The sequence below is a fragment of the Panthera leo genome, chromosome B1, assembly GCF_018350215.1.
Source record: "Panthera leo isolate Ple1 chromosome B1, P.leo_Ple1_pat1.1, whole genome shotgun sequence".
Taxonomy (NCBI): Eukaryota; Metazoa; Chordata; class Mammalia; order Carnivora; family Felidae; genus Panthera; species Panthera leo.
Genome location: NC_056682.1, coordinates 72,357,949 through 72,385,938, shown reverse-complemented (window position 1 = coordinate 72,385,938; position 27,990 = coordinate 72,357,949). Strand labels below are relative to the sequence as shown.

The 27,990-nt window shown below is 36.7% G+C and overlaps 1 protein-coding gene across 3 annotated transcripts in view; it reads right to left on the bottom strand.

Annotated features, from left to right (window-relative positions):
• LOC122217766 overlaps nt 1-27,990 on the bottom strand; it is a 79,677-nt gene that overhangs the window by 18,241 nt on the left and 33,446 nt on the right. Inside the window, exon 5 of one of the 3 annotated variants that reach the window (XM_042935234.1) lies at nt 13,144-13,192. The exons of the other annotated variants lie outside the window; for them this stretch is intronic. The gene's annotated coding sequence lies outside the window, so the exon portion shown is untranslated. Of the gene's footprint in view, nt 1-13,143; nt 13,193-27,990 lie in introns of those variants that run through there. 3 annotated transcript variants of the gene reach the window in all.

Sequence of the window (27,990 nt, the reverse complement as noted above, 5' to 3'; positions counted from 1 at the left end):
CATTTTTGAAGGCTATTTCACAAGGGTGTATAATTCTAGGTTGAAAACTTCTTTCATCACTTTAAAGATGCTGATCCATTCTCTTTTGGTCTCTATTGTTTTCATGAGAATGCTACAGCCATTTGAATAACTGTCTCTACATTTAACATGTGCTTTTTCTCTGCTGTTTTTCAAGATGTTCTCTTTATCATTGCTTTTCAAAAGTTTATCACTTAATTAGGCATATTATTCTTTGGCATTTACTGAACTTTTCAAATATGTAAATTCATATCTTTCACCAAATTGGGGGAATTTTTGGCTGTCGTTTCTTCAAAAGTATCTTTTGCCTTGTTCTTTCATCCCCTTTCCTTTGGAGACTCCAATTGCACCTATGTTAGACATTTTGATATTGTCCCACCAATTACTGAGAGCCTGTTTATTTTTAAAATATTTTTCTCTATCAGGTTGCATAATTTGCATAATTGATAGATTTTCAGGTTTACAGAATCTTTCCTCTGTCATCTCCATTCTGCTATTAAATTCATTATTTGAACACTTTTACTTTTGGTATTGTATTTTGCAATTCTAGAAATGTGATTCATGTCTTTAGGTTTTCTATTTTTTAGTTTTTAGCCCTTTGCAAACATAACTTCTTTTACATCCTTGGACATGGTTTTAATATCTTCCTTTAACTCCCTGTCTCCTCATTCTAACATTTGGATCATCTGGAATCTGTGTCAGTTGATTGTCTTTTTTCCTTGAGAATCAGTTGTGTTCTCCTACTTTTTGGTATGTTGATTAACTTGAACTTGTAAATGTTATTCTGCGAAGGTTTTGGATTCTATTAATATCCCTCCAAAAGAATGCAGTTTTTTGTTTGTTTGTTTAAGCAATTAATTTGGTTTGTATCAGATGGAAGACCCGCTCCTGGGAAGGAGCACACACCTCAGTTCCCTTCTTCTAGTCTCAGACACAGTGATTGGAGATGGACACACACATAATGAAGATGTCAGCAGGGACTTAGGCATAGGTTATATACAGAATTTGAGACTCCTTTCTCTGCCTGTTTTCTTTTGGTGATTTTGCCTCTCATTTTTCAGTGGTTCTGGTTGCCCCAAATCTGGTCTTCTGGTTCTTCAACCAAGAAATATAGTGGATTTCCTACTACATTTTTAACCATCCTACCTGTCACAGATTGTGAAGGCCCTGCAAAGTAGGGAAAATTTACTCAGTGCTCTTCCCTTCTCCCCAAGTGATGATTTCCCTCCAAAATTTGCTGCTGCTTTCTCCTTCATTCCCCTCTCTGTCTTTCTCCTCTTCTTCTTTGCCTTCCAAAGAACTTCCATAGTTGTTTTTATAATTATTCCAGCATGTGTAGTTGTCTGAGGAGGATGAGTCTAGCAAAAGCTTACTTGACTATTGTTGGAAGTGGAATGCATAGAATTGATATCACAGAACAAATTACATTTTCTTTAGAAAGAAAAGAGATGTCTGTTCATAGAACAAATATTTTGGGAAGCATTTCATCATTATCTAAACTTCTTTTTTTAAAAAAAGATTTTACTTAAAGAGATTACTTAATCTCTACACTTAACGTAGGACTTGAACTCACAACCCTGAGATCAAGTGTCACATACTGTACTGCCTGAGTCAATCAGGTGCTCGCTAACTTCTTGGCAATTTTCTGTCAGATATTGTGGTAAACGTGTCAATTCCAGGTTCCTATGGTCACCATTATGGATGCTGTTGAAAAATGATGGTACCTTGGCCAAGCTGTTACTTCAGATATAGCGATTGGGGGTGGAGACCCATAAGTATTTGTCTGTACTATATAAAGTGCTGCTGTAAGTGGAATGAATGTAAAATAAAAACTACTCCAGATAGAAATCTGTAAACACCTGCATGCACCTGGGAAAATTACCATGTCAAAGATTAGATAACTAGTATTCACCAAATATCTATGAAATCCCTACATTTCTCCTTTCAATTATGCTAGGTTTATTTAACTAATTCTGGATAATGAAAAGGAAGCACAATGACACAAATCTCTTCTAAGCCAATGTATTTAAGAATTGGTGAGCTACCTCTTCCCCTATTTCTCAATGCTGTGGGACCTTGGAGACCACATACTATATGTGACAGGATTTATATTGAAGAGGGTTTCCTGGCCTGTAATGGACTTTGCAGGAGGAAAAATTAAGCCTTGTTTTATGAAGCCGCTGAGATTTTGGTGTTTTCTGTTGTGTCAGCTATTTTTTATTTCTGAACATACCATTCTACAGTTTAAATTCCTATTCAAATTATAATTAGCAACCTTTTCATTAAAGTTTCCCATGGAAAATTTACTGAAAATTTACTTTTTATTTTAATTACATGATTTTTTTACTCATATGTGGTACTTTTTTTTTTACCTTAAGAGTAGTCAATTTTTGCATTGAAAAAGGAGGACAAGAAGAAGTATTTGTACATTTTGGACTCTTAGAACAAAATGCATTTCCAATGTGAACTATTGGGACCTCATGAAGATAAAAAGCTTCTGCACAGAGAAGGGAACAATCAACAAAATTAAAAAGCAACCAACAGAATAGGAGAAGATATTTGCAAATTACATATTGGATAAAGGGTTAGTATCCAAAATCTATAAAAAACTTATCAAACTCAACACTCAAAAAAAGCAAATAATCCAGTTAAGAAATAGGCAAAAGACATGAATAGACACTTTTCCAAAGAAAACCTCCAAATGGCTAACAGACTCATGAAAAGATGCTCAACATCACTCATCATCAGGGAAATAGAAATCAAAACTATGATGAGATACCACCTTATACCTGTCAGAATGGCTAATATTAACAACTCAGGAAACAACAGATGTTGGCAAGGATGCGAAGAAGGGCAACACTTTTGCATTGTTGCTGGGAGTGCAAACTGGTACAGCTACTCTGGAGAACAGTATGGAGTTTCCTCAAAAAACTAAAAATAGAAGCACCTTATGACCCAGAAATTGTACTACTATGTATTTATCCAAAGGATACAAAAATGCTGATTCAAAGGGGCACATGCATCCCAATGCTTATAGCAGCATTTTCAACAATAGCCAAATTATGGAAAGAGCCAAGTGTCCATCAACTGGTGAATGGGATAAAGAAGGGGTGCCTGGGTGGCTCAGTTGGGCGTCCGACCTCGGCTCAAGTCATGATCTCACCTTGTGAGTTCGAGCCCCGTGTCAGGCTCTGTGCTGACAGCTCAGAACCTGGAGCCTGCTTCAGGTTCTGTCTCCATCTCTGTCTGCCCCTCCTTCTCTCTCTCTCAAATATAAATAAACATTAAAGAAAAAAATTTTAAAGATGTATATATGTATCATTAAATACATAATTATATATATAATTATATATATATGTATATATATAAAATGGAATATTATCCATCAAAAAGAATGAATTGCAACAATGTGAATGGAACCAGAGTATACTATGCTAAGAAATGTCAGTCAGAGAAAGACAAATACCATATGATTTCACTCATATGTGCAATTTAAGAAAAAATGAGGTGAACATACGAACATAGGGGAAAGGAAGGAAAATTAAAAATAAGATAAGATAAAAACAGTGAGGGAGGTAGGCCCTAAGAGACTTAATAATAGAGAACAAATTGAGGGTTGATGTAGGGAGTTGGGGGGATGGGTTAAATGGGTGATGAGCATTAAGTAAGGCACTTGCTGGGATGAGCACTGGGTGTTATATGTAAGTGATGAATCATTAAATTCTACTCCTGAAACCAACACTATACTGTCAGTTAACGAACTCGAATTTAAATTTTAAAAAATGAAAAAAAATTCATTTCCAATGGAATAAAAATCGCATTCTCCCATTATATCGTTGATTTATTTAACTTGGTCATAGCAATGAGGTTTCTAAAAGTCTTTATGCATTAATTGAAGGTATTAGATAATTAAAGTGCTGATAGCTTCTAAGGCTATGTTACAAAAGTGGATGTGTATCTACTTTGATGCTTTCTTTTTTTTTTCTTCAATATATGAAGTTCATTGTCAAATTGGTTTCCATACAACACCCAATGCTCAGCCCAAAAGGTGCCTTTCTCAATACCCATCACCCACCCTCCCCTCCCTCCCACCCCCCAACAACCCTCAGTTTGTTCTCAGTTTTTAAGAGTCTCTTATGCTTTGGCTCTCTTCCACTCTAACCTCTTTTTTTTTTTTTCCTTCCCCTCCCCCATAGGTTTCTGTTAAGTTTCTCAGGATCCACATAAGAGTGAAACCATAAGGTATCTGTCTTTCTCTGTATGCCTTATTTCACTTAGCATAACACTCTCCAGTTCCATCCATGTTGCTACAAAGGGCCATATTTCATTCTTTCTCATTGCCACGTAGTACTCCATTGTGTATATAAACCACAATTTTTTTATCCATTCATCAGTTGATGGACATTTAGGCTCTTTCCATTATTTGGCTATTGTTGAGAGTGCTGCTATAAACATTGGGGTACAAGTGCCCCTATGCATCAGTACTCCTGTATCCCTTGGGTAAATTCCTAGCAGTGCTATTGCTGGGTCATAAGGTAGGTCTATTTTTAATTGTTTGAGAAGCCTCCACACTGTTTTCCAGAGTGGCTGCACCAATTTGCATTCCCACCAACGGTGCAAGAGGGTTCCCGTTTCTCCACATCCTCTCCAGAATCTATAGTCTCCTGATTTGTTCATTTTGGCTACTCTGACTGGCGTGAGGTGATATCTGAGTGTGGTTTTGATTTGTATTTCCCTGATGAGGAGCGACGTTGAGCATCTTTTCATGTGCCTGTTGGCCATCCGGATGTCTTCTTTAGAGAAGTGTCTATTCATGTTTTCTGCCCATTTCTTCACTGGGTTATTTGTTTTTCGGGTGTGGAGTTTGGTGAGCTCTTTATAGATTTTGGATACTAGCCCTTTGTCCGATATGTCATTTGCAAATATCTTTTCCCATCCCGTTGGTTGCCTTTTAGTTTTGTTTGTTGTTTCCTTTGCTGTGCAGAAGCTTTTTATCTTCATAAGGTCCCAGTAGTTCATTTTTGCTTTTAATTCCCTTGCCTTTGGGGATGTGTCAAGCAAGAAATTGCTACGGCTGAGGTCAGAGAGGTCTTTTCCTGCATTCTCCTCTAGGGTTTTGATGGTTTCCTGTCTCACATTCAGGTCCTTTATCCATTTTGAGTTTATTTTTGTGAATGGTGTGAGAAAGTGGTCTAGTTTCAATCGTCTGCATGTTGCTGTCCAGTTCTCCCAGCACCATTTGTTAAAGAGACTGTCTTTTTTCCATTGGATGTTCTTTCCTGCTTTGTCAAAGATTAGTTGGCCATACGTTTGTGGGTCTAGTTCTGGGGTTTCTATTCTATTCCATTGGTCTATGTGTCTGTTTTTGTGCCAATACCATGCTGTCTTGATGATTACAGCTTTGTAGTAGAGGCTAAAGTCTGGGATTGTGATGCCTCCTGCTTTGGTCTTCTTCTTCAAAATTACTTTGGCTATTCGGGGCCTTTTGTGGTTCCATATGAATTTTAGGATTGCTTGTTCTAGTTTCGAGAAGCATGTTGGTGCAATTTTGATTGGGATTGCATTGAATGTGTAGATAGCTTTGGGTAGTATTGACATTTTGACAATATTTATTCTTCCAATCCATGAGCAGGGAATGTTTTTCCATTTCTTTATATCTTCTTCAATTTCCTTCATAAGCTTTCTATAGTTTTCAGCATACAGATCTTTTACATCTTTGGTTAGATTTATTCCTAGGTATTTTATGCTTCTTGTTGCAATTGTGAATGGGATCAGTTTCTTTATTTCTCTTTCTGTTGCTTCATTATTAGTGTATAAGAATGCAACTGATTTCTGTACATTGATTTTGTATCCTGCAACTTTGCTGAATTCATGTATCAGTTCTAGCGGACTTCTGGTGGAGTCTATTGGATTTTCCATGTATAATATCATGTCATCTGCAAAAAGTGAAAGCTTGACTTCATCTTTGCCAATTTGGATGCCTTTGATTTCCTTTTGTTGTCTGATTGCTGATGCTAGAACTTCCAACACTATGTTAAACAACAGCAGTGAGAGTGGACATCCCTGTCGTGTTTCTGATCTTAGGGAAAAAGCTCTCAGTTTTTCCCCATTGAGGATGATGTTAGCTGTGGGCTTTTCATAAATGGCTTTTATGATTTTTAAGTATGTTCCTTCTATCCCGACTTTCTCAAGGGTTTTTATTAAGAAAGTTTGCTGAATTTTGTCAAAGGCCTTTTCTGCATTGATTGACAGGATCATATGGTTCTTATCTTTTCTTTTATTAATGTGATGTATCACGTTGATTGATTTGCGAATGTTGAACCAGCCCTGCATCCCAGGAATGAATCCCACTTGATCATGGTGAATAATTCTTTTTATATACTGTTGAATTCGATTTGCTAGTATCTTATTGAGAATTTTTGCATCCATATTAATCAGGGATATTGGCCTGTAGTTCTCTTTTTTTACTGGGTCTCTTCTGGTTTAGGAATCAAAGTAATACTGGCTTCATAAAATGAGTCTGGAAGTTTTCCTTCCCTTTCTATTTTTTGGAATAGCTTGAGAAGGATAGGTATTATCTCTGTTTTAAATGTCTGGTAGAACTCCCCTGGGAAGCCATCTGGTCCTGGACTCTTATTTGTTGGGAGATTTTTGATGACTGATTCAATTTCTTCGCTGGTTATGGGTCTGTTCAAGCTTTCTATTTCCTCCTGATTGAGTTTTGGAAGAGTGTGGGTGTTTAGGAATTTGTCCATTTCTTCCAGGTTGTCCAGTTTGTTGGCATATAATTGTTCATAGTATTCCCTGATAATTGCTTGTATCTCTGAGGGATTGGTTGTAATAATTCCATTTTCATTCCTGATTTTATCTATTTGGGTCATCTCCCTTTTCTTTTTGAGAAGCCTGGCTAGAGGTTTATCAATTTTGTTTATTTGTTCAAAAAACCAACTCTTGGTTTCGTTGATCTGCTCTACAGTTTTTTTAGATTCTATATTGTTTGTTTCTGCTCTGATCTTTATTATTTCTCTTCTTCTGCTGGATTTAGGCTGTCTTTGCTGTTTTGCTTCTATTTCCTTTAGGTGTGCTGTTAGATTTTGTATTTGGGCTTTTTCTTGTTTCTTGAGATAGGCCTGGATTGCAATGTATTTTCCTCTCAGGACTGCCTTCGCTGCATCCCAAAGCGTTTGGATTGTTGTATTTTCATTTTCATTTGTTTCCATATATTTTTTAATTTCTTCTCTAATTGCCTGGTTGACCCATTCATTCTTTAGTAGGGTGTTCTTTAACTTCCATGCTTTTGAAGGTTACTTTGATGCTTTCAAACACCGCGTCACTCAGGGTCATGGGATAACTAACAGAAACACTCTTACTTTCAAAATGTTGCTTGCAATACTGTGAAATTTGTGGTACCACAGGCATAACTTTAAAGACAGTTTGGGTCAAAACGTACATTTGACCAAGGTGTCTCATTTTGATCTAGGCTTTTATAATTTAGGCCAAATAATTCTCTTATTGTGATCCTTCTTCGGTTCTACCTGTCGCTTTTTCTCCCAAACTGCCAGGTGTTATCAGTTGAGGAGTCCCACCATCACTGCTGTTGCCATGAATCTGTAGATATTTAGCCTCAGAAGTCTTCCCTTCCCATGGGCTTTTGACATTCTATGGCATATAGCCTTGCTCAAGAGCACTGAAGAATTACACGATGGATCTAGAACCTCCTGACATCTTCACCTCAAAGGAATTACTAGACTGTCTCTTAAAGAAATATAAAAATCAAGTAAATCATACATATCAACAAGAAAAATGCCAAAGAGCACTTCAAAGGTGATCAGCCCAATATCCAAATTCTCAACCTATTGTTTGCCCATCTATCCAGTTTCGTATCCAGGCAGGAATGACATTCTCCCCTACCCCATACATCTAGTAACTTAACAAGTCCTATCAATTTTACCTCAAAATATCTCTCAGGTGTGTACCATTCTTTCCATTTCTGTTTGCAGCCTTCCCTTTTAAACTACAGGTGTAACTGCCCCGAGATACTGTGACAATCTGTTCCCAGCAGCCTCCGTTGTGTCACTCAAATTCCCACTTCAGAACTCTATACCCAGAGTGATGGTTTTAAAGTGCAATCATGTCATCATCTCTCTGCTTAAAACCCTGTTAGAATTTTCCTTTGCTCTTATGAAGAGCAAACCTCACAAAATAGCATACAAGGCTGTCAGTTTGCCCTCCATGACCATTCTGGTTATTCCACACCTATCTACCCTCCTGTTCTCTGTGGTCAGTCTTGATGATCTTCTGAGTCTTAATGACATTCTTTTGGCTTTGGGCTTTCTTCATCAAGTTAAAATTCACTCATCCTTCAGGTTCTGGCTCAAATGACACTTCCTAGCAAGTCACAATGTCATATCTTTTCTTACCCTTTCACACTTTATTTTTCATAGTATTAAATAAAGATTGCATGTATGCATTCACTTCTGTGACTTTTAAAACATGTCTCTGTTCTAGTAGATGGTAAGTCCCATAATGCAAAGGGCTATGCCTATTCAAGCTTCCCATTTCATCCCTAGAACTTAGTACCCTCCTTGTACTTAGTTGGAGCTGAAGCAATATATATTTCGTGAGCGTATAAATATATAAGCAAATAAGTAAATAGCAATGGAAGATTATCTGGCTAGATCTACTTAGTGGAAAATGAAATGCAGGAATAATAGAGTGTTGTAGGGTTGCTTAACCCTAGGAATCAATAGTAATAGTAATTAGACCAACTTTAATTCCAGATTACCCCAGTGTAAGTGGCAATTCCAGAATGAACCTTTTTCTTATTGAAGTCCCGCTTAAACATTTTTTTTCATATTATGAAATTTTTTTTTCATATTATGACTGCCTCTGCTTTCCAAATACTGTTTTGTTTCTAGCTCACTTGTGCATAGCATTTCTAGTATTAAAGAAAAGTTAGAATGATTGATTATTATGTCTCATAATTAATTTTTCAATAAATAGGCTAGTCCTAGAAAGGTATGAACTTTACAGTGCATATCATTTATACAAAATAATCTACCATATTTTCCATATTTATCTTATCCCCAAATACCACCTTTGTTGCAATGTTATGAGAACCATTATTTCCAAAGTCAAATCTAGCTTGCCTCATGCCTCACACGTTTGCAACAGTTTTCTTTTCAAATTTTTATTTAAAAAATGTGTTGTACCTTGAAAAGAAACCAAAGACTCAGCAAACTTTCACAAAACAGAATTTCTACAATTGTTGCTGCAGAGGAATAATTAGTGTGTTTTTACTCGTGAGCCACTGCTGTTCTTAGGACCTTCATTCCCCTTTTGGTTACATTTGCCAGATTTAGAATCCTGCTGTTTGGGTCTATAAGCAAAATGCTGCTTTTATGCAAAAGATTGTTGGGTGCTGGGTAGATGAGGTGCCTGAAAGTCTATAGGTCTGGGAAGTGATGTCTCAGAAGCCTTATGATGTCCCTCTGGCTGGGAGTGCCAAGGAGTACTGCCACTTTCCTGTTCTGGAAGCATGTTTCCATTAGGGATATGAAGTACTGAATTGAGAGTAGAGACGCATAGTTTCCAATCCCGCCTTGTGACCCGCAGGACACTAGCACCACATTTTGGTGACTTAATGAAGACGAAATCACATTACGTGACATTTTAATGCTTTGCTCAAACTGAGTAATTTGGTAATACCTACCAAAATTTAACAAGCAAATACTCTTTGTTTCCGTATCTAAGAATGTATTGATGATCAAGGATATTCACGATAGCGTTGTCAACAGAAGGAAATAAAATGGACTCACCCAAACCCCCTAAAAGCAACTGGTTTAGTCCTTTTACCTCCACTCAGAGGGAGGGCACTTTGTGGGCTGTGTATGCTCTTCCAAGGCGAAATTCTCTCAGGTCAGCTGTTCCAAGGCCTCTATTGGGGAAGAAGTTATTAGCAAGCCCTTTTGGGTCTCACATTAAGCTAAGTCCTTGTGTTTTTCATCAGCGTTAAACCTGGTTCTTGTGTTCTCCATCTGGTGACTCTTGTCACATCTCAATTGGTTCAGAAGTCTCGTGAGGAAGAGTCATGCTCTTTATTAGATCCTGTCAAAACCCCAAAGCACTGATATGCAGTGATCTTCGAGATATAAAAGTAAGTGAAAAAAAAAGGTGTAGAGCAGTGGGTATAATTTGTGCTAAATAGAAGGATTTACATATATTCTGTTATATTCATTTAATATTTCTGAAAGTTTATACTGTGGGTGCCCCTAAGGAGAATTTTCAGGCAACGGCAAAGGAAAAGAGAATGGCTTATTTTTCACTGTATACCCTATAATCTTTTTGTCATTCTAAAACTGTGTGTGTATGTAACTTTTTCAGAAAAGGCACCTTAAAATATAAAAACTTAAATAAATGCATTCTAATTTATTTGAGCACAATCTGTTCTTTGGAAGCAACAGGATTAATGATACTACTAGAGACCACTGATTGAGAAATCTGCTGTGTCAGGCTCTTTGCTAAGCCTTATGATTGCTGTCTCATTTCACCGTCCTATCAGTCCTATTGGGCAGATATAAATTGGAGATGAGGAACTTGAGCCCAGAAAGGTGATTTATACAAGGTCACACCACATGTATTAGAGCAAAAGTGTAGACTTAACATGTGTCATTCCAAGGGTCCATGCTTACTTCATTCTATCACACTGGAGTTCAGCCTTATAACTCATTTCATTTATTCACCCTGGAAAAAATGTATTTTGACCTGTTCTTTACTAGGATCTAAAAGAGATACAATTTTCGTCAATTATTGACATACAACTTGCATACAATAAAGTGCCAAATTTTTAATATGATGGTGAATGAACTTTCAATGATTACACTGGTGTATGAAATGTATACACCTGTGTAATCATCTCTCAGGTAAAATACAGAAAACATCAAGCATTGCTGAAGGCAGAAGCCTCCCTCCTGCCTCTTCTCAGACTATCTCCTCTTGGAAAGGTACCCATTATTCTGACTACTATACCCACAGATTAGATTTGTCTGTTTGAAAACTTCATGTTAAGTGAATCACGCAGTATATACTGTCTTGTACATAGTTTCTTTTGTTCAACATTACGTCTGTTAGATTCATTTAAGTTGTTGAATGATACCTATTTTTTTCATTGCTGGGTAGTATTCCATATATATATATATATATATATATATATATACACACACACACACACACACACACACACGCATGTATATGTACATATATACACGTATGTGTGTATATATATGTATATATATGTGTGTATATACGTATATATACGTATATATATGTGTATATATGTGTATATAGATATATAATATTCTCCAGAATATTTATTTATATTTCTCCGATTTACTATAGATGGGTTTTTCCAGTTTTTAGTTATAAACAGAACTGTTATGAATATTTTTCTATATTTTTGATGCAAATACTTATTACTGTTGGGTGTATATGTAGGAATATTATTACTGAGTCATAGTGTATATTTGTATTCAGCTTTGGTACACACCATAGACTGAATGTTTGTGTCCCCACCAAATTAGTATGTTGAAACCCTACCCCTCAACGTGATGGTATCGGGAGGTGGGGCCTTTGGGAAGTCATCAGGATTAGATGGGCTGTGAGTCATGAATGGTGGGTGAATATACTAATTTATATCCCCACCAGCTATGTATACAAGTTCCATTTGTTCCATATTCTGAGCAGTATTCAGCAGTATTATTCTGGAGAATGTGTGGGAACATTTCTTTTTCTTATATAGCTTTACATTATTTTTCATTGTTTTACAACTTTATTCAAGTTATATTTATATAGTATACAACAACCCATTTGTAAGTGCATAGTTCAATGATTTTCAGTAAATTGTGTTGCAACAATCTCAATAATTCAATTTTAGAACACTTTTATAATCCTCCAAATTTCCTTCATACCTGTATATGATCGATCCTTTCTCTTTCCTCAAATTCAGAAAACCACTGATCAGCTTCCCGTCTTTATAATTTGGTCTTTCTCAAAACTGCATGTAAATGGATTCATGCAATTTGTAGTATTTTGTGTTTGTCTTCTTTCACTTAGCATAATGCTTGGAGGCTTTGTACCATAGTATGGAGTTTCATCCATATTATTTTGTATATCAGTAGTTGTTTCTTTTTATTGCTGAGTAGTATTCTTTTGTATGTATACACCATTTTATCTATTCACCAGTTGATGGGCATTTGGATTATTTCCAAATTTTGGCAATTAAAAATAATGCTGCCGTGAACATTCACATACAAGTCTGTGTGGAAATAGGTTTTTATCTACTCCTAGATCACCAGGAGTAGAATTACCCGGTTGCGTGGCATACTTTTTTTTATATTGCTGCATAAAAAATCACCAGAAACAGCAGTCATTTATTTCCTCACAGTTCGGTAGGTCAAAAGTCTAGACTGGCTTACTTGGGTTCTCTGCTTAGGGTCTCATAAGATTAGAGTCATGTTGAAGGTCGGCTGGGCTCCTACTTGAAGATTGGAGAATTCCATCCAAACTCATTCAGATTGTTGGCAAAATTTAGTTCCTTTCTGTTGTAGCACCGAGGTCTCTGTTCCTTGTTGGCTGTGAGCCAGAAACTGCTGTCAAGTTCTAGAGATAATCAACATTCTTTATCAGGTGGCCCCTTCCATCTTCCACCCAGAAATGGCATATCAAACTCTTCTTTTGTTTCAGATCTCTGTGAAATTCCCTTATTCCATCAGTTGGAAAAAATGCTCTGTTTTTAAAGCGCTAATGTGATTAGATTGAGTGGACCTGTACAACCTCCCTTTAAACTTCAAAGTCAATTGGTTAGTAACCTTAACTATATCTGCAAAATCTCTTTTGACATATAGCCTGCTGTACACTTAATGGGTACCCCCAAAATTCATCTGTTGAAACCCTAAAGCCCAAAGTGAGGTTGAGAGTTAATTCTTTAAGAGTTAATTGGTTCAGGGGGGTAGCACCACTGGATGGGATTAGTGCTCTTACGAGAGACACAAGAGAGCTTACTTTCTGTGCTCTCTCTGCCATGTGAGGATATAATGTTCATCTGCAAACCAGGAAGAGTGATCTCAGCAGGCACTGACTCTGCTGGTACCTTGCTTAAATTTGGATTCTCCAGCCTCTAGAACCAATACAAATAAATTTCTGTTATTCAAGATATTTCGGTCTATGGTATTTTTTTCTTACAGCAGCCCAAACTGACTAAGACATAACATAAACAAGTGTGATATTTCCTTATATTCATGGTCCTGGGGATTTGGGGAAGAAAATCTTGGGGGACTCATTTTGAAATCTGCATACCTCATATGGCCATGCATGTTTACATTAAAAAAAACAATGGAGCACCTGGGTGGCTCAGTTGGTTAAGCGTCAGACTTCAGCTCAGGTCATGATCTCACGGTTCATGGGTTTGAGCCCCGTGTTGGGCTCTGTGCCGACAGCTCAGAGCCTGGAGCCTCTCTTTCTGCCCCATGCTCTGTGTGTGTTTCTCTCTCTCAAAAATAAACAAATGTTAAAACAACAACAACAACAACACTAACAAGTGCCATACTGTTTTCTAAAGTAGCTGTAGTATTTTACAGCAGGCATACCACTAATTTATAAGGATTCCAGATTTTCCATATCCTTATGACAATTTCATCTTGTCATTTTTATGCCCATTATGTTATGTATATATGAATGTATAATGTGGTGTATCATTGTATCTTGACTTTTACTATGGATAATGATGCCGAATTTCTTTTTAAAAAAAATTTTTTTTTTTTACGTTTATTTTTGAGACAGAGAGAGACAGAGCATGAACGGGGGAGGGGCAGACAGAGAGGGAGACACAGAATCGGAAGCAGGCTCCAGGCTCTGAGCCATCAGCCCAGAGCCCGATGCGGGGCTCGAACTCACGGTCTGTGAGATCATGACCTGAGCTGAAGTCGGACACTTAACCGACCGAGCCACCCAGGCGCCCCAATGATGCCGAATTTCTTTTCATATGCTTCATATTTTTTGGTAAAATGCCTATTTAAATATTTTGCCCATTTAAAAATGGTTATTTTTCTTCTTAGTCATAAGAGTACTTTATATTTCTGAATATGTCATCATCAGAAAAATTATGTAAATATATCCTATGATTCTAGCTTATATTTTCACTTTCTTGATAATTATTTTAAGGAAGAAAATGTTTAAATTTTGATAGAACCCAATTTATGTCTTTTTCTTTTATGGATCATGCTTTTGATATCAAATGTAAGTAATCTTTGCCTAACCAAAGGACACAAAGATGTTCTAGTTTTATACTTTTAAAACCTGCATTTAGGACTTTGATCCATTTTGAATTAGTTTTTGTATATTATATGAAGTATGGGTCTCTACTAATTTTCTATTGCTGCCTAACAGGTTAACACAAATTTAGGAGCTTAAAACAACACACACTTACTGTCTCATAGTTTCGTTGGGGCCAGTTTGGGCACAAGGTAGCTGCATTCTCTGCCCAGAATCTCACAAGGCCACGATCAAGATGCCAACTGGGCCACATTCTTATCTGGAGGCTTAATTGGGGAAAGATGCATTTCCAACCTCATTCAAGTTGTTGGCAGAATTCATTTCCTATGGCTATGTGACCAAAGGCACTGGCTTTCTTCTGGATGTCTGCTGGAAGCTGACCCCAGGTCCTAGAGACCACTCACAGTTCCTTGCCATGTAAGCCTCCTCATTATGGCTGAATACTTCATCAAGTTAGCAAGGAGATTCTCACTCAAGCCTGCTAGGAGAGTCTTACACAATACAATGTAATTACGGGCATCATTTCCCATAACTTCTGCTACATATAACATTACCGAATTAAGGAGTGACATCCCATCACTTTTGACACTTCTTATTAGTCACAAATCATAGGTTCCAGCAGCTCGAGGGGAGAGGATTACACAAAAGCATGGACACAATACAGTGGAAATATTGGCGGTCATCCTAAGGTTTATCCAACACAGAGTCTAAGTTGATATTTGTTTCTTGATTGCACCCTTTGTTGCAAAGACTATCCTTTCCTTATTGGTTTATAGCGGCAAATTGTTGAAAATCAGTGGATCATAAATATTATAAGGGTTAATTCTTGGACTCTCAATACTGTTCCTTTGATCTATATGTCTATGTTTATTCCAGTACCAAAGTTTTAGCCCTCCAATTTTGTTTTTCTTTTTCAAGATTGTTTGAGTTATTCTGAGTTATTTTCATTACCATGTATGTGTTAGGACAGATTGTAAATTTTTCCAAAAAAATATTATTCTGGGATTTCAACAGGGATTGTATTGAAATACAGACGAAATTTAGGGTGAATTGCTATATTAATATTTTGAATTTTCTAATCCATGAACATGGGTGTCTCTCTTATATTTATATCTTCTTTAATTTTCTCATTTTTTTTTGTAATTTTCAGAGTACAGGCCCTGAATTTATTTTATTAAATGTACTCCTATATTATTCTTTTTGATGCTATTGCAAAAGTCATCATTTTCTTAATATTGTTTTCATACTATTAATTGCTTAAATAAAGAAATACAAGGGATTTTTGTTCATTGGTTTTATATTCTGTGACCTTGCTAATCTTGCTTATTAATTCTATTATTATTTCTGTGTTTACATATAAGATCGCACTGTCAGTGAATGAAGACAATTTTACTTTTCCTTTTTAAATTCTAATGATTTTTTATTTCATTTTATTGGCCTGTTATACCATGTAAAATACCCATTTAACTATAAGTGGTGAAACTGGACATATTGATTTATTTCTGACTTTAGGGGAAAAGCATTAATTCTTTCACTATTATGTATGATCTTAGGTGCAAATTTTTCATAGATCCCTTATCAAGTTGTGGAAATTTTTTTTCTATTCATAGTTTGCTCAGAATTTTTATCTTGAAATTATGTTGGATATTTTCAAATACTTTTTTTGGATTTATATATAAAAACAATAGCTTTGTTTTATTTTTCATTCTATAATATGGTATATTAACTGATTTTGGATTTTAAGCTAATTTTGCTTTTCTGGAATAAATCCCTCTTGGACTTCTTTATATATGTTGCAGCAAACACTGTTTTCTAATATTTTTTAAGGTGTTTTGCATTAAATTAATGATGCACATTTGTAATTTTTTTTATTGTGATATCTTTCTTTGGATTTGGTGTCAGGGTGGATGGCCTAATAATATTACTTGAAAAATAGTTCTTTTTTTATATTCTGAAAAAAAAAATGTGTATGGTTAACATTTTTTTTCCTTAAATGTTTGATAAAATTCACCAGTGAATCCGTCTGGACCTGGGTTTTTCTTTGTGAAAATATTTTAAATTACTTAATTCAGTTTGCTCATTTCATATATGTTTATTCAAAACTTCTATTTCTACTTGAAAGATCTTTTTTGTGTCTTTGTAGTTATTTATCCATTTTACCTAAATGGTCTAATATGTTGTCATAAATTTGTTTGTAATACTCTATTATAATCCTTTAGTTGCTTTAGAATCTGTAGTGGTGCTTCCTATTTCATTTCTGCTTTTGGTAATTTGTAGCTCCTTTAATTTCTCTTTTGGTCAATTTACGTAAAAGTTTATCAATTTTTTAGATGTAAATTTTTTTGATGTTTATTTATTTTGAGAAAGAGAGAGTGTGTGCACATGGGAGTGGGGGAGGGGCAGAGAAAGAGGGAGAGAGAGAATCTTGAGGTGTTCCATGCTCAGCACAGAGCCCAATGCAGGGCTCAATCTCACAACCATGAGATCATGACCTGAGCCGAAATCAAGAGTCAGACACTTAACCTACTGAACCAACCATATGCCCTAGATTTTTAAAACCTAGCTTTGTTTTTATTTTTTTCCTAGTTTTTAAATTTTCTGTTTCATTGATTTCTGGTCTGATATCTATTTCCTTTCTGCTACTTTGGGTTAGATTTACTCTTTTTTTCCTAGGTTCTTAGAATGAATCAGGATTATGGGTTTTAGATCTTTCTTCCCTTCCTATATAAACATTCAAAGCCATAATTTTCTTTCTAATCACTGCTCTAGTTCCATCCAATAAATTTTTATGTCATATTTTATTTTCAGTCAGTTGATTATGTTTTCCCTTTCTTTTTGACTTCTTATTTAGCCTATAAAGTATCTAGAAGAGCACTGTTTAATTACTAATACTTGATGTATTTCCAATTTTCTTTCTGTTGCCAATTTCTAATTTGATTCAGTTGTAGTCAGAGAACTTACATTGCATGATTTCAGTCTTTTCAAATGTATTTAAGCTTGTTTTATGCCCTCACATATTGTCTATAATGGAGAATGTTCTATGTGCACAAAACAAATGTATTCTGTTTTCTGTGGGGTAGAATGTTCCATATATGTCCCATATATGTCAGTTTGATCAAGCTGGTTGATAATGCTGTTCAAGGATTGTGTATCCTTACTGACTTTCTGTCTAGTTGTTATGCCATTTCCTGAAAAGAGAGTATTAAATTTCCAGGTGTAAACTTGAATTATATATTCCTCTTTTTAATTTGTCATTTTTTTGCTTCATGCATTTTAGGACTCTGTTTTCATATATATATATATATATATATATATATATATATATATATATATGTATTAATAATGGCTATACCTTCCTGACATACTGCCCTATTGCCATTTTTATTATGAAATAGGTCTCTTTCATCTTTTCATATTTCTTGTTTTAAAGTTTTGCTTTATATTTATGTAGTCACTCCATTTCTCTTATGGCTGTTTCCATGGTAAATATTTTTCCACCTTTTCTTTTCAACTTATTAGTCTTTGATTCTAAATTCTTAGAATGATGACTAAATTCTTAGCATTCTGTTCTCAGAAAATGGAATAACATCCAATTATGGTTATTCTTCACTCTTGAAATTTCAACAAATAAATGGCCATTTCTTTGGAATTTTTTAGATATGGAACTACTGAAAGGGATAGAAGGACACTAGGTAGAAAACATAAATAAACTCCCCAAATTTTGGGCAGGCAAATTTCATAAAGCTTGGAGAAAACTAAGTATATCAAAAGTAAAAAATGCTAAAATACTTAGTATAAATGTAGTTAAATAGTAGTAGTTTGCATGACTAATTAAAGGAGACCAGACATATAAAGCCATTATATTCATTCATAATGTAGGAATTTTTGTATGTTTTATTTACAGCTATATCCCCTTCACCCAGAACTGTGTTTGGTCCAGGAAAGATTCTCAATATATGTGTTTTGGATGAATGAAGGCTGCCTCCAAAGAAACATTTTATAAGAAGAAACTATAGTAGTATAACCAAGAATAAACATTAGTGAATTGTTAGAGGGATGCTCAAACACTAGTAAGGTGATTCTTATAAGAAGTTGGAAAACTACACAAAGATTTCTGATCTCCAGTGAAAGGAAAGAAAAATCACACTATTTGGGACGAGTGGGTATTGACAACAAAGATTAAACAGAATACTAGAATTATAGTTAACACACATGTGTTCTAATCCTTGTTTTTTTCTTTTTTCTGTTCCTTTCTTTTCACTTGGACAAATCAACCTAATTGTTGAAATGTAGAGACTGAACAACCATGTTTATGGTTTCCTCTGCTTTTCACATTGAAATATTTCTTAAATGGAATATTACTTTTGCCTTTTCTGCAGAAGGGAATTATTTTCAGTAGAAAAAAAAGATAGAATGAACATTTCCATGGAAATACAGTACATATGAAAATCACTTAAGATGCAGCCTACAAATGCAAATATCCGGAATCCATTGCCCGTTCCATATATTGATTTACTAGGTTTTAGATGGTACCCAGAAATCTACATTTTTACTGATCAGTCTAGATTATTCTGATGTAGGTGCCCTGAAGGTTAGACGTTTATAAAGTATAACCTTGGTTAAGAACTAAGTTCAGCCAAGGGTTGGGGAATAGGCTATCCAAGAGCATCTAGATACTCCAAACTAAGACTGCCTTCCAGCTGAGGAATATAGAAGGAGAAATTAGTGGAACATATATTATTATGGAAATATTTTTTGTAAATTATAAATTTAAATATTTAAAATTACTATGAATACTTTATATTATTATTATTGGAGATCATAGAAAATATAAGGGAGTATTAAAAGTTGGTGAACTTATATTAGGGTAAAATGATGTACACATAATAAAAGCTATTACATGAAAGAATATATTTTGGTAGCTCCCTGGGTAGAATTAAAATTTTTTTAATGTTTGCTTATTTTTGAGAGACAGAGACAGAAAATGAGCAGGGGAGGGTCAGAGAGAGAGGGAGACACAGAATCCAAAGCAGGCTCCAGGCTGAGCGGTCAGCACAGAGCCTGACATGGGGCTCACCCACAAGCTGTGAGATCACGACCTGAGCAGAAGTCCAATACTTAACCAACTGAGCCACCCAGTCTTCCCTCCATGGGTAGACTTAGAGCTATTTGATCAAATATACAAAGAGAGAGATTTTATCTTTGAAAAATAACTTCTTGAATATCAAAAATGTTTGTATAGGTAAAAATTCAGGAATCGTTTTGACTTCAAGGATGGTTTCCGGTTATACACCAGAGATCTCTATTCTCAATTCTGTTCTCTGTAGCATTATTTATTAGTCATAAATGATAGGCAATATTATAATATTTGGAAATATTAGCCTGAGTATTTTCATCTGATACCTCCAGTTTTTCTCCTACCCAGTCAGCAGAGTGAGTAATCCTGTATTCGTTGCTATAGGGAAGGAATGTAGAACAGGGAAAAAGTATTCTTTATTGGCTCCTGAGTTTAAAGTTTAGGTCTTACAGTATTCTAATAAGATAATGCATTTGTGTAAGTACACAGAAAACATGAATTCTGGCATCTAAGATAAAGGTTCTGGTTGGAGAAGGAGAATTGGGTGAGAAATAGCGATGTGAGTTTTGATGATGGTAGCTTCCTCATAAATGGTGCCTGGGCCCTGACTTCATGCCCCACCAGGATGAGTGGAGGGAGATATGGCAGTGGGGAACTGTGTGCCGTCTCCTGGATACAGTGGATATCAATAGAGTAGCTATAACTGCCTCTTGTGTCTAGACAGATAGAAATTCCATGGAATCTTACCCCAGACTCCACGAGCTCCGTATTTGCAACAGAGCGACAGTTTGAACTGTGTGCAGGGTCCAGTGTGTCACAGAAAAAGAAGTGGATCTGAAGGGAACTTTTAGAAGGGAACAAAGTATAATACGGCAGGACCTGCATGTAACAAGACCTAAGTTGTCATGAGCATGAGAAGGGCTCAACAGATTCCAACATGGTCAGATGACAACCTGAGATACATTCTTTCCTGCCAATCCCCCACCATCTGCCTCATATCTCACTGGCATCATTCGAACCTTCCTGGAATTTAAAGGCAATTCTAGATAATGTCAACTGGGTAATGTCAACTAGATAATGTCAATGTCAATTACAAAGATTCAATTTTTCCACTTGGAGGAGAGGGTCAACTTAAGTTGGGTGATAAAACCAATAAAGAGGCTCACATTGGCTCCACTGTATATGTATACAGTGCATGTATATGAAAGTTAGGTATATGATGTATATGAAAGTTAGGAAAATAACAAAACCATGTGAGATTGTAAATGTGTGGGTGTTTGGCACACGATCCAAAAAGTAATAAATAGTTGGAACTATGGGTCAAAGCCATCAAGATGATATGTTATGGGGATAATGTGAGCATAATATAAATATTCGAGTAGAGCCTGAGAGCTTAGCTGCAGAGAGTATAGTTAAGAGCTCCAATGAACATTATAATGCATTAATAAAATTATAGTGACTAAAGAAAAGGATGGCCCTAATCAACTGCATTGGAAGGATAGTAGTGAAGTGTGTGTGTGTCTGTGTGTGTGTGTGTGTGTGTGTGTGGTGGTCATTCTTTGTAATGTAATTTACTTTAAATTGGTTTGAGTTCAGAGAAATATAATAAACGGAAAATTTTTAACTGGGTCCTGTATTCTATGAATAATATGACCATATACTATATTTCTGATTAGCTCAGGGCAGTTCCATTAACACCTGTTGTCTTAGTAATTTGCAGGTTTTACATAAAGCAATTGGAAGAATGGAGACTTGTTTTTATCTGTAGATAAGAATTGGTCCAATGGGGAAAACATACTGACTCATTAGGTGGCTGTCTTCAAACAATAAGGGCTATCACATGCAAGAGGAATTAAACTTTTCTCTGGTGCCAGTGGGTAGAATTAAGACCACTTAGAAAATATCCAAGAAGAGGTATTTTCACTTTGAAAAGAGAACTTTTTATATATCAAAACTCTCTGAAGATAGGGAGTCTTCCCCAAATTGAAGTGAGTTTCCTGTCACTGGTAAGGAAATAAAAAGACCAAATGGTTTCAGTAATGATATTGCAGAGAGAATCATATATCGAATGGTGGGGTCAAATGAAGTTTTGATCTTTCCCCAAACTGATATTTTTATAGTATTTAGGTTTAGAATCATGTGGGCAATCAGAAAAGGATTTGAAGAATAGAGAGAGAATGATTGTCAGAAACCATTATAGGTTACAAAGGGAGTTTCTAGAATAGAAACTGTTGAAAAACCTGAAGTATTTTCATGTTCTCATTTGTTATAAGCCAAATATATTATTTCCTGTGCTGCTCCTTCTACCAAATAATATAAAAATCTTGCCAGTGCACTTTGCATAAAATAAATAATCTGAAATGGGGAAATTTTGATTTCTATAAGCCAACTGGCATCCTCTAGCAGAAAACACAGCCACTCTCTGGAATTGCAGAGCACCAGTGAAAGATGGCCCCTAGGCACTGCCTGCCTGTGAACAGTAGAATGAGAACATGGAAAATCGAGCACTTTCTGTTGCCTTTACATATGTATCCACTAGCATGCTTTCAGGAACAAGTAACAGAAGATGCAACTAAACAACAGAGATACTGGGGCGCCTGGGTGGCTCAGTCGGTTGAGCTTCTGACTTCGGCTCAGGTCATGATCCCATGGTCTGTGAGTTTGAGCCCTGCATCGAGCTCTGTGTGGAGCCTACTTCAGATTCTGTGTATCTCTCTCTGATCCTCCCCCATTCATGCTCTGTCTCTCTCTGTCTCAAAAATAAATAAACATTAAAAATTTTTTTTTTAAATAAAAAAATAAACAACAGAGATACTATGTGGCACAGCAGGAAGCCCAGAATAAGGCAGTTACAGGTGTGGTGGATTCAGTGGTTAAGGGTGTCCAGAAACCAGGTTGAATTCTCTCTGTGATTCTTTTGGTTTTCCCTTCATAGCTGAACAACATGAACAACCATATAAACTGGATGAAGCTGCACAGATATTAGATATTGTTCTCACATTATAATGTCCAAAGGCAAAGAAGAGTAATATCTGTCTTATGTTGCTTACTAAGACAAAGTAAACCTTCCCAGAAGCCCCACAGCAGATTAATGCAACAGCAGACAAGTCATTGGATAGTACTGCAAATGTGCTCGTGGCAAGAAAAAAAAATTACTTGTAAAGGAAATGGAATCACTGGGAGTGGCCAGGTACACAACGGATATTCAGTGTCTGATCTGATTCAGTGTTCTCTCAGCAAGGAAGAAAAGTGATGGGAACCATATGGACTGTGGCTAGGTAACTAACAATGTCTGCTACAACCCTCTTGTGCCAGGTTTCAATGCCTGCTTTAATATGAAAATGGCTGTTGTATTAGGTTCCTAGGGCTGCCATAACAAAGTACCATGGGGATGCTTGGAAGGGAGGCTTAAAGCAACAGAAATTTATTGTCTCACATTTCTGGAAGCTAGAAGTTTGAAATCACGGTGTTGATGGGTTCATGCTGTCTCTAAAACCTACGGGAGAATCCTTCATGGTGTTTTCCTAACTTCTGGTGTAGATACATCATTCCAATCACTGCCTGCGTTATCACATGACTGTCTTTTCCCTGTATAAACACCTTCTTAATAAAAATACCAGTCATATGAGATTAGGGCCCCCCATTAATGATTTCATCTTAATTGCATCTACAAAGACTCTATTTCCAAAAAAAGTCATATTCTTAAGTGCCTGGAGTGAAGACTGCAACATACCTTTTTTTAAATGTTTATTTACTTATTTTTGAGGCAGAGAGAAAAAAAGAGAGAGAGAAAGAATGGGCAAGGGGAAGAGAAAGAGGGGAGACAGAGAATCCTAACCAGGCTCTGTACTGCCAGCACAGAGCCCAATGCAGGGTTTGAATTCACAAACCATGAGACCATGACCTGAGCCAAAATCAAGAGTCAGATGCTCAACCAACTGAGTCATCCAGTCGCCCCTCAACACATCTTTTTGGTAAGGCACAATTCAAGCCTAACATCTATGTCGTGATGCTCTTTTAGGGATCCAAAAGCTGTAAGGTTGCTTCTTCTGAGTCTTCCTATATGAAACAAGGTCTAAAGTTTCCATTCAATGAGACAGCATGCTACAATATATTAGAAAGAGCACCCAAACAAGATTTGAAGACTTTCATACTATTTGGGTCATCTTAAGAAAGTCACTTATTTTCTCTGAACCTGTCAGTTTCCTCGCCATGTCAGAACTTCCCAATATGATACTCTGACCCAAAGACATTACTTATCTGGTCTCTGAGGAGCTCTCCATGAAGATGATCATCTGATCATAAGTTGTAGGACTTCATGATCTTCCCTCTATTAAAGGAGGTTCTATGAGGCAATGTGGCATTCTCATTTTCTATAATACAAAACATCTTCCCTTGATGAGAAATTTGCAATTTGAGGTGTTGGTGGTTTAATAAGAGAAACATAGGGGCACCTGGGTGGCTCAGTCGGTTAAACATCTGATTTTGGCTCAGGTCATGATCTCACAGTTTGATAATTCAAGCCCTGAGTCGGGCTCTGTGCTGCCAGCTCAGAGTCTGGAACCTGCTTCAGATTCTGTGTCTCCCTCTCTCTCTGCCCCAGTCCTGCTTGTGCTCTGCCTCTCTGTCTCTCAAAAATGAATAAACATTTAAAAAGTTTTAAAAAAATAAGAGAAGCATAATTATTGGCTGAGATATTAAATTATGATAATAGGAAAGTATAGAGGCAAATAAAGTCAAGTTATTGAAGATGGAATTTGTGAAGAAAAATACCCTGACCTCCAGTTACAGGAGCAGGATGGTTTAGAAGAAAAGGCGGTTTCTTGAATTCCATTGGCGTCTTTAACAAAGTTTAAAGAGTCCAATTGTATGAGTAGACAAGCCTAACACAGAACCAACTGAGATGAGATGGCATAAAGTTAGGGGAATGGGCACTACATGTATGAGATCGCTTATCCTTATACATTCTAGGAGAGTCACAAGGATTTAAAGAGGCTCAGGAAAAAGTAGTGAGAGTTGGCTCTGATGCTGGGTCGGACACACACTCATGCTTTAGTGACTATAGTAATTAATATTTATGTCTGCCTGCTACCTTTTTCTCACCTTTCTCTAATTGAACATACCTCCCTGTCCTCAGGAGTGTATCTATAACATAGCTGAAACTATCATATTCCCTTACTCTGGTACACTGGATTGTTTTTTGTTTTTTTTAATGCAACATCATCCCCTTGGGCAGGAAACAGGCTAATAAACCTGGTTGGTCTTCGAGGAGGGCATAGACCACAAGTATCTACTTTAGATTTGGCTGAGGAGGATAACGGACAAAGAATAAACTCCCAGAGGGTTGGGCCAGCCAACACACAAAACAATGGAGAAAGACTTACAGAGAGCAGGATCAGTGTCTATTCAAGGTCCGGTTATTTCTGCTATAATATGACATATATGTTCCTAAAAATCACTGCGCTATGCAAAATCATGCTACAAAAACTACAGAGCTTATGGGGAAAATGAGGCTAGGGGCATAACACTCAAAAACTGTCAGTTACATATAAACATAAAAAGGAGCATAAGAAAAATGGCAGCACGGTTTTATATATACTAAATGGTTAAGGAATCCATAGATATTATAGTAAGTTCATCACTTTACTCTGAAAAAGACCCAAAGTATGCTTGTCTTACGGGGGCATTGGAAGGCGTATAGCTTGTGAGTTACTGTGAAGTGGTAGAAGAGGGTTATCTGAAATTGCCAGAACATTCTAATGCCAGATGGGGATGGATGTGGTTTATAACATGCAGTGAATGGTGCTAGCTGGTAGATGTTTAGAGATGTGTGTCTGTGCCTGTGTTTGGGTATTTCTACTCATTTTTCTTCAGCTAGCTCGTTTTCTGTGTTCGTCCAGTGTTTTTTCTGGACTCAGATTGCACATAAGTAAACATGAATTTAGTGTTATGTTCTGCTTGTTTCCTAACACATCAGTCTTTTTGGAACACTGATATTTTTAAAACCAGGATTATAGTGGACTGGGTTATATTTCTAGAATAAAGCCCATTGTCTGTCCATCTAAAGGTGTTTCACGGCAATATATCTTAGTAAAACCTTTCGTGTTTGATAATCTAACAGTTTTTAAAAAAACTGATTTTCACCCCAAGTTTGTGTGAAAGCCACAAAACCAATAAATTGGACACATATTCTGAGATCCCATTTTATACTGTGTGACCTTGCTATTGATACACCTCTTGCTTCAGTAAAAGTAGGACCTGGAGCGCTGGCTGAGTATTCTATAGAGCCAGCTTAAATCAAGACTTATAATGCTGTTGCTGTGTGTTTAAAACGCATCTTTGTGCTAAATCACTTTCTTTCTGAGGGAAAATAAATTAATCAGAACAGAAAAAGGAGAAAAATCAATTTTAGTTGGCATAGTCAAAGACCAGTTCAGCATTTCCCTTACAATGCTGATTTCCACACATTTCTAAATCAACTAGAAAAATTCTCCTTCGGGTGAATATTGCAAATACTGAATTTTGGTGTTTTTGTTTCATTTTTTTTTTCATTTAATTTTCTTTGTAAATATTATTCTTTAAATAGTTTGCAAACATAATATTTTTGTTTTCTTCATTCTGTCTCAGAAAAGTGGCAACCCCAAATAAAATGTGTATTCATCTCCTAGGGCTGGCACAATAAAATACCACAAACTAGGTAAATGAACAGAAATGTTTTCCTCACAGATCTGGAGACTAGAAGTCCAAGATCGAAGTGTCGGGAGAGTTAGTTTCTTCTGAGGTCTCTTTTCTTGGCTTAAAGATGGTCATTTTCTCCCAGTGTCTTTACATGGTCCTTCCCCTGTGCGTGTCGGTGCCCTAATTACTTCTTATAAGGACGCCGGTCATATCGGATTAGGCCTCCCCATATGACATTATTTTACCTCAGTTACTTCTTTAAAGGACCTATTTACAAACATAGTTACGTTCTCAGGTACTGGGGGTTAGAATTTCAACATATGAATTTTGAGAGGACACAATTCAGCCATAACAACGCGTTGAAGTGAAAAACATGGATAGGTTAAGTATGAACTGGACTTGGAAGGGCTTGGGTCCCAGTTCTTTACTCACCAACTCTGTGATTTGGGGTAGTAATCTAATATTTCCAAACTGCAGTGATTCTGATGGAGCAGAGTGTCTCTCCCAATTCCCAGAAAACAGTCATCCACGTGTGAGGTTCTCATCCTCCTTCCCACACTATTCCTTTCAGTCTGAAAACCAACACAGTCTATGCAGAGAAAGGCAAATGTCTTACTGGAAAGTTTAGAGTGAATTTATTTTTAAAATTTTTTTAATTAATTTTTTTTAATGTTTATATTTTGAGAGAGAAACAGGGCACAAGTGGGAGAAGAGCAGAGAGAGAGGGAAACGCAGAATCCAAAGCAGGCTGCAGGCTCTGAGCTGTCAGCACAGAGCCCGACGCAGGGCTCGAATTCACAAACCCTGAGATCATGGCCTGAGCAGAAGTTGGATGCTCAACTGACCAAGCCACCCTAGTTTAGAGTAAATTTAAAAGAGTTACAACTTAAGGAGAAAGAAATTAAAATCCTATTTTGCACTTTCCCTTGAATCTCAAGAAGGAAAGCACTTAAATATTTGTGTCCTTTCAAAGAAGGGTATGCCCCCATAACACTTTTCTTTATTTGTCTTTTTAAAAAAAAAAATTCTTATGTTGATTTATTTTTGAGAGCCGAAGAGACAGAGCACGAGCAGGGGAGGGGCAGAGAGCACAGGAGACACAGAATATGAAGCAGGCTCCAGGCTCTGAGCTGTCAGCACATAGCCTAACACGGGGCTCAAACTCATGGACTGCAAGGTCATGACCTGAGCTGAAGTTGGCATCTTAACCGACTGAGCCACCCGGCGCCCCTCTAAACTTCTGTCTTTACACTCAGCCTTAAGTTCATGTACTTTGTCCACCAATTCCTCCTTCTTCATTGCTCTCTGCTCTTGTCTGAAGCTCCTTTGCACTGCAAAATTCCACTTTATCCACAAGGGTGAACCCACGCCATTCACTCTGCCATCATGCCCCAGGAATCAAGCAGATTCAGGAGCAAAACAGAACTTTAGCCATCAGTCTCTAAGCTTTGCAGAGAACTGAGGTGGAATGGAGATAGTCAGTTGGGGGATGGTTGTGGGAAGGGAAATGTTCAGCCTCCTGCGCAGAGATAGACACTGATTCTTTCAGATAGCCTGCTAGTGCGCTACCCTCAATGTGTCTATTCTCCCAAGGAGAGATATCCATTCATTTTTCCCCTGGAACCAGGACAAAACAAAACAAAACCCTACTATGAGAAGATAAGCAATGCCTCTCCAAGTGCTATGCAGAAAAAATGTTTTCCTTCTTTGGATTTTTTTTTCTGAGGGAAGGCAGGGGGTAGCAGGAAGAAGGTGACAAGGGGAGAAGGAAGGGTCCTGCAGGAGTTGGAGTCTAATGGCTGCTATCTCTGTGGCCCTGGGAAGTGTTTCAGTTTCAATTACATTGCTAGGATTCAGAGTCAAGCAGTTTGAATAGGTGACTTCTCGCT